The sequence below is a fragment of the Triturus cristatus genome, chromosome 6, assembly GCF_964204655.1.
Source record: "Triturus cristatus chromosome 6, aTriCri1.1, whole genome shotgun sequence".
NCBI classification, from domain to species: Eukaryota; Metazoa; Chordata; class Amphibia; order Caudata; family Salamandridae; genus Triturus; species Triturus cristatus.
In genome coordinates this window covers 429,957,269-429,964,817 of record NC_140589.1, presented here as the reverse complement: position 1 = coordinate 429,964,817, position 7,549 = coordinate 429,957,269, and the positions used below count along the sequence as shown (strand labels likewise).

At 40.0% G+C, this 7,549-nt stretch overlaps 1 long non-coding RNA gene across 1 annotated transcript; it reads left to right on the top strand.

Moving 5' to 3' along the window:
- Positions 1 to 1,374: 1,374 nt before the first annotated feature.
- On the top strand, positions 1,375 to 2,966 carry LOC146817260 (uncharacterized). Its single transcript, XR_014962958.1, has 3 exons — positions 1,375 to 1,455; positions 2,231 to 2,415; positions 2,692 to 2,966. It is a non-coding gene; the product is annotated as an uncharacterized LOC146817260 (long non-coding RNA).
- Positions 2,967 to 7,549: the final 4,583 nt, after the last annotated feature.

Here is a 7,549-nt window from a genome sequence, read left to right as displayed (position 1 = left end):
CTGGAGGAATGCCATTCTCTTGTTGTAGGGTAGGAGGTACTTCTATTAGCTTTCCCTGCCTAGATATTTCTGACTATGATACTGTTTAAATGCTAAAGGTGTTCTTCTTTTTCTTTGTCCCGTTAAACTATACTGTTGGTTTTTTCCAATTATTGCAATGTAGGCGTTTGATAATGATGTATGAAATTGTAACAACATATTGTCATCTGAATACTCTGGAGGAATGCCATTTTTTTGTTGTAGGGTAGGAGGTACCTCTATCAGCTTTCCCTGCCTAGATACTGCTGACTATGATACTGTTTAAATGTTAAAGGTTTCCTTTTCTTTTGTCCCATGAAACTACACTGTTTGGATTTTTCTAACTATTGTAGTGTAGGCAATTGATAATTATGTATGATATTATAATAACATATGGTCATCAGTACAAATATATGTATCGAAATGTAATGAAAGCATTTTGCACTATTGAGACCATAATGCTCTGCCATAATATAATATTGTATTTTGAAAGAAGAAAAAAAGAAAAACATTTCTTAGTCAATATGCAATGCTATAGTTAAAATCATGACTCTGTGATTAGTTATTATCGCTTGGTTGTATTATATATGACAATAATTTGTGAAATTGTTGGGATGATGACTTTTTACTTTAATATTTCTTTGTCTGTCTTCCCATTTTTTGTGGTGGTAATAATAATCAATTTTCACTTCTGTCTGGTGCTGGGGCCTTTAAAGTAGTTGCTGAGTTTTCTTTCCAGTATAATCCACTTTTTTTTTCCTTTTAGCACGGCCACTTTCGATAAATTGCCTTTTGTAGCAGTGGTATAATTGTTTGTCATTTGAGCTCGGTATTGATTAGTGTGAGTCTTTAGTTGCCTTAAGACGGTCTATTTGTTGTTTAATTTTTTAATTGAACAACACTAAATGAGGTTCTATCCACTCACAATAAACTGCCCATGTATTAGTCCGATTTGAAATTAATAATGGGACCTAAGGCTGCATAAGTACTGATATCCAGCACTATGATATTATTTGTGTTCAGTTCTCTTTTGCCTGTTTCAAAATGGCGCTGTGGTCCAACTGTGGACACTACGAAGTCCCCTTTTCCATTGCTATAGCCCTTCGTGGCGTCTTTATTCCTGGCGGAGACAATTTGTCTTACAGAAACTGCTGCCACTGGCTTTCCACTCATAATAAATTGCCCTTGTACCAGTCCGATTTGAAATTAATTACGGGACCTAAGCCTGCATAAGTACTGATATCCAGCACTATGATATTATATTATTTTTCTTTTACCTGTTTCAAAATGGCGCTTTGGTTCAACTAGGGAAACTACGAAGTCCCCTTTTCCATTGCTATAGTCCTTCGCGGCGTCTTTATACCTGGCGGAGACATTTTGTCTTACAGAAACTGCTGCCACTGGTCCTGTGATATATCGTGCGGTGTTTAAGTACCGGTAAGCGCCCGTGTCTGTCTATTTATTTGTTTATAACGTTTTGGTGCAGCTGGTATGCACTCGTAACTTTAAGTATGTTGGGTCCTGAGATTTGCTGTTTAAGTCCCGGGAAACATCGTTGTTTGTTTGCCTTTATTGAAACTTGGTTCTCCAGCATTCGTAATTTGGAATATGCTGGATGATTCCAGTACGTTGGGCGCGAACTATTGCACAGTATATTTGAAATAATATCGGCAAGAGGTGTTGAAGCCTGATTTATTTGCTTGATTGGTATATTATGGCAAGATCTTGCACTTTAGGCATTTTTCTATATAGCATTGTGATACATAATTTTGCCATAAAACTTATTCCGTCATTTTTAATATTAGGATTATGATTTCTGTTGTATCATGAATGATTATACACGCATTTGAAGCTTTTACTTAGATTTAAACATTAAACAAGTCTAATCCTTTCTCTCCCCCTCCCCCCCCCGTCCATGTTGTTTAGCATGAATTAAATAAAGTTGAGGACGATTTGATTTGAGTTAGGCGTGAGTTATTGCATAGCGCAATTGAAATATATTTGAGAAGAAGTGTTGAAGCCTTATTGACTTGTCTAATTGGTATATTGTGGCAAAACTAGGATGACGACTTCTGTTGTACTATGACCAACTACATATGCCTTTAAAGCTTTGTATTTAGTGAGCTTTAACATTAAATAAGTTTATCCTTTTTTCCTTCCTTCCCCCCCCCCCTTTCCCCCTCCCCCCTCCCCTTCCTCCCGTGCTGTTCAGCATAGATTAAATAGGGTGAAGTTGAGGACGTTTTGCTCGTTCCATGACCCCCTGAATTTATAATTGTTTATGATCGGCTGAGGCGGTCGAAGTCTTCCCGACGTTTGCATATTATTTTAAGCGGCTTCTGAAGTTTTGACCGCTGGAGTAAAATAACATTGGTATCTAATTTGTTTAACACAGAAGTAAGTCACCTTTGAAATTAATGGGTGGCAGGATTTGACTGCACATTTGTTTTTAGTTGGTTATTGTATAACTTTTCCATTGCACCGGTGGTTCTTTATTTGCTAATTCTTAAATTTGAATTTTTTTAAAGAACTTTTTTCAAATTCTGGTTGCTTTCTTTTCTTTTCTTTTCTTTCTTTACTTTTTCTTTTTCTTTTTCTTTCTCCTGTATAATAATACTGTTCTTTGGCCCTTTCTTAATTGTTCATGATGTAATGCAATTTTTGTAATTTTAGATTACTTGCTTAGGATGCTCAGTATATTTATCGTCCTGAAGATGACCATGGATTAACACCACAGGTCGAAACGCCGTCGACGCTAATGTGGCCGCAACTATTGGAGGACACATTTCTTTGTTTACTGGAGTTTTATGAAAAATAGTATAAACTCCCATGTTATGTACTTTTCTCCGTGTCTGCCACTTGTCTGGTCATGTATATGTTTTTAATGTTATATGTACCAGCTTAACACACTGAGCTGTTTTATTGAATAAACTTTGTATGTTTTTCTATTAGGGTCTCTTTCTTTTTTCTTTTTCTTTTTCTTTTTTCTCCTCTTTCGTTAATATAAATTCATGCTTTTACTGTTTTTGCATATTTGTTTTTGAATTGTACACTCTGAACCTTTTGTTTGGAATAACTATTGAATAACCCGGTTAGCGTGGCACAAAAAGCAGTCGAGCTTAACTAAGAGGCAATGTTTAAAGTATTTATGCTCAAAAACAAAGGAGGGAGTGAAGAGGTAAAAGAAATAAGAGGTGGACTCGTCCTCCTCAGTAAACCATAAAGAAACCAAATGGAATCCACCTTTGATAGAGCGAAATGAAAATATCCTTCCAAAGTGTTTACTGTGTATCCCTACTGAGGAGATCTCTTGAGAGAAGGTCTTAGGCCTCCTTCAGGATTGAGCACAGGAAAACATCTCATGTGATCTCAAGCTTGGCATAAAACCTCCTGCGTCTAGGTGACAATTTGACATTTCTGTGGTGGGAATTTCTGGAATCTGCGTGGATCCACATAATTTCACACACTCCGCATTCCCCAAAGTCTTCAGAGAAAAATGGTACCTCACTTGCGTGGGTAGGCCTAGTGCTCGTGACAGGAAACGGCCCAAACGCAAAGTGGACACACCACATTTTCACGGTGAAAACTGACCCTTTTTTGCAAAGTGCCTAGCTGTTGATTTTGAACCCTAGCTGTGCGGGCACCTAGGGAAACCTAGCAAACCTATACATTTTTGAAAACTAGACACCAAGGGAAATCCAGGATGGGGTGACTAGTCTGGCTCTCACCAGGTTCTGTTACCCAGAATCCCTTGCATACCTCAAACTTTGTCAAAAGAAAAACACAGTTTCCTCACATTTCTGTGGTGGAAAGTTCTGGAATCTGTGTGGATCCACAAAATTCAACCCACCCCGCATTCCTCAGAGTCTTCCAAGAAAAATGGTACCTCACTAGTGTGGATATGCCTAGTGCCCGCAACAGTAAATGGTCCAAAACGCAACGTGGACACACCACATTTTCACAGTGAAAACTGACCCTTTTTTGAAAAGTGCCTAGCTGTAGATTTTGAACCCTAGCTCTGCCAGCACCTAGGGAAACCTAGCAAACCTATACTTTTTTTTAAACTAGACACACAGGGGATTCCAGGATGAGGTGACTTTTCTGGCTCACACCTGGTTCTGTTACCCAGAATCCATTGCAAACCTCAAACTTTGTAAAAAAAACACATTTCCTCACATTTCTCTGGTCGAAAGTTCTGGAATCTGCGTGGATCCACAAAATTCCACCCACCCCGCATTCCACAAAGTCCACCGAGAAAGATGGTACCTCACTTGTGTGGATAGGCTTAGTGCCCGCGACAGGAAATGGCTCAAAACGCAATGTGGACACACCACATTTTGACAGTGAAAACTGACCCTTTTTTTGTAAAGTGCCTAGCTGTAGATTTTGAACCCTAGCTCTGCCGGCACCTAGGGAAACCTAGCAAACCCAAGCAGGGATCTACTAGGGAAGGGTACCATTGGGAAGGGGAGATTCTCTCCTTTCCAACTATACCTCTCCCATCTCTTTCTGTGCTCGGGGGCTGAGATAGCCCCACAAGCACCAAAACGGTGAAACTGAAACCAAGTTTCAGTTTCATTTTCATTAAAATGATGAATGCGCTCCATGCGCGTGATCGTCATTGCACAGAAATCTAAAAATAGGCCTGGGGAGGTTGGGGGCGCTCTTCCCCAACCTCCCAGGCAAAAAAAAAGGGAAATCCCTCTGCTGTCTGTAGCAGAGGGATTTATTGAGCCTGTGCTCATGACAGAATGGTTCCTTCATGAGCACAGGAGCACTGGTGCTCATGAAGGAATCATTCTGTCATGAGCACCCAAAGGGTTAAAAGGCTCCTGATTGAGAAACTCTTGAGCTGGTCAGCTAATGAGTGTAAGGCTTCTATTTGCTCATGGACACTCTCGGGCTCTCTCGTTGCACCCCTTGTACTTCAACTGCGAAGTCAATTAGAAGGGCTCCACATAAGGAAACTCGTTATGCTTCAGCCACAGTCATTCACAAGTGCATGGGTGATTATATTTGCATGTTAGAACAATGTGTGCATCTTAAAAGAATTGCCGCATTCTCTTCAAATTTCCCTATAGTTTTTGTGCTTCAAGGAGCATTGCCCTCACACTGTGAGGAGAACTTGATCAGACTACACAGACTACAGGACAAAAACATTTTCAGCTGTGAGAATTTAAAGTGTCTCTGTATTTTTAAGTAGTAAACATGACTTCAGGGAATATGTGGAATCTTTCCCCACCACAAGTGTTTTTACAAGCAACAGGAGAACCACTAATGAAATGGAATGATTGAAAGGAATAGTTTGTAAATTATGTCTCCACTTCTGAGGATGAGCAAGACTTCACACCAGAAAAAAAATAAACTTCTATCTTACTGGCTGGGCCCAGGCGGTTTAAAGGTCTATAGCCATATATGAAAGGAACCCAGACCTCTACAACAGGGAAATGCTTTTAAAAATACATTAGAAGATTTAGGGCCATATGTAGGAACCTAAATACCGGTCGGTAACGGCCGAAAATCGGTAAATATCCCGTTACCGACCGGTATTTAGGCAATTGAGATGTAGGTGGCTGGATTTCAGGATTCGGTAATTTACCGAATCGGAATTTTAAGAAATCGGTAAAATACCGATTCGGTAAATTACCGAATCCTGAAATCCTATGTAGGGGGCACTCAAGTGAGTGCATTTTTGGTTTCTGGATTCGTTATTTACCACCAACTACAAGTTGATGGTAAATAACGAATACCTTTTAAAATTCAATTTTGTGCTTTTTGAAAAGTGCCATGTGGCAGACATACATGCCCTTAGGGCATGTATGTGCGCCACATGTGCACACATTCACGATTCAGGGGTGCAACAGGGTGTCAATGTGACACCCTGCCACCCATGAATATGCTCCCCCTATTACCGATTCGGTATTTACCGAATCGGTAATAGTGAATGGCTTCCCATGCATTCCTATGGGCCTCCAGGCCCATAGGAATGAATTGGAAGGGATGCATTATTACCGAATCGGTAAATACTGATTCATAAATACCGAAAATTACCGAATGTTTACCTACATTCTATTTACCGATTCATAAATACCGAATCGGTAAAATTCGGTATTTATGAATCGGTAAATAGAAGTTATCTACATATGGCCCTTAGACATTTATTATAATCCAACAATTTGTGTTGCAGTGGACCGGATGGTGTGGAGAAGGATGAATGGAACATGTGTGTATTGAGTATTGAGGATAAAGTACTTAATATAGCGACTCCAGGGGGAAAAAATATGTATGTGAAATATCTACTGGGGAAATAGATTTATCTTTCGCAGCTGACAGAAGGTCACCATACATTATAGTAAATAAGGTAGTGTGTAGGTGGAAGTGTGCTCCTGTCATTGGTGACATTCTGGATCCTGCTGACATTTCCCCCCAAAAATTCACAGGTGGAAGTTATTGATATAATTGGAGTTGGGAAGTTGCTGTTTAAGGTCAAAAACAGAGAAGCAACATGTAAATTATATGTATTGGTCAAAAGACCTTCAATATTAGAGTGGTGCAACCAAGGTGAATTGGGGATTACTCTAAATTCCAATAGCCCAGAAACAGTACTATCTATACAACCATGTAAAAGGTATGAAGAATGTATTTTACAATCTTGTCCAGATATTTTTTCAGAAACTAGAAGGGAGTTAAGTGGGTTTTCAACATAGAATTGTCTTAAAACCAGGAGCAGTACCATGATGTCAGAGGTGGCTGTGGAATTCCTCAGAGCTTGCTCAACAACAATAAGGGCCCACCCCAAGGCACCACCAAGTCTGAATGCCATAATGGTGCAGACTATTGGAGTGGCCAGGTGAGGGAAAGGGTGTGTGGGAAAGGAACTGTAGAGATGGAGACCTGTAAGAACAAATGACAAAGACTTGGGATTAGTGCACTACTTCAGAACCACCAGTCTTATAGCTATAATCACTTGTCTTTTAACTGGCGTAGTTTCTACGGCTGTGAGTATGCTCAGTGCACTGGAAAAGGAAGGACACATTATAAGTAACCACACACAACCACTGAAATACATCAGATGTACTGTTTAGTTATACCTACCATACCACAGCGCTGTTGTGCTGTTATCTTTATTTGCCGTAGTAGATCAGCAATAGAGGGGGCAGTACCTAAAGTTATTGAGAGGCAAATAGACCCCTTTTCCAGCAGTTCTTAGCAGGTTCCAACTGTACATCTGCTGTGGAACCAAGCACGCATATATGCAAATCGTTTCACTGTACATAATACTGTGCTCCTGCACCAAAGTCAAGAAAGTTCTGTCTGCGCTATTGCGCTTAAACAACATCACTATAAAGTATTGTTTCAAAAAATTAGCACACGCCTGGTGCACTTTTATCATAGCTTTTAAAACGTCACCGCCCTCTTACCGGAAGAGACCCATCTTGATCACTTACTAGGAATGCACCATGCCCAACTATATACCGGGAAGCTGAGTGGTGAGTTCTGCTGCTTCCTTCTCCCCTCGGAGTGCTCATAC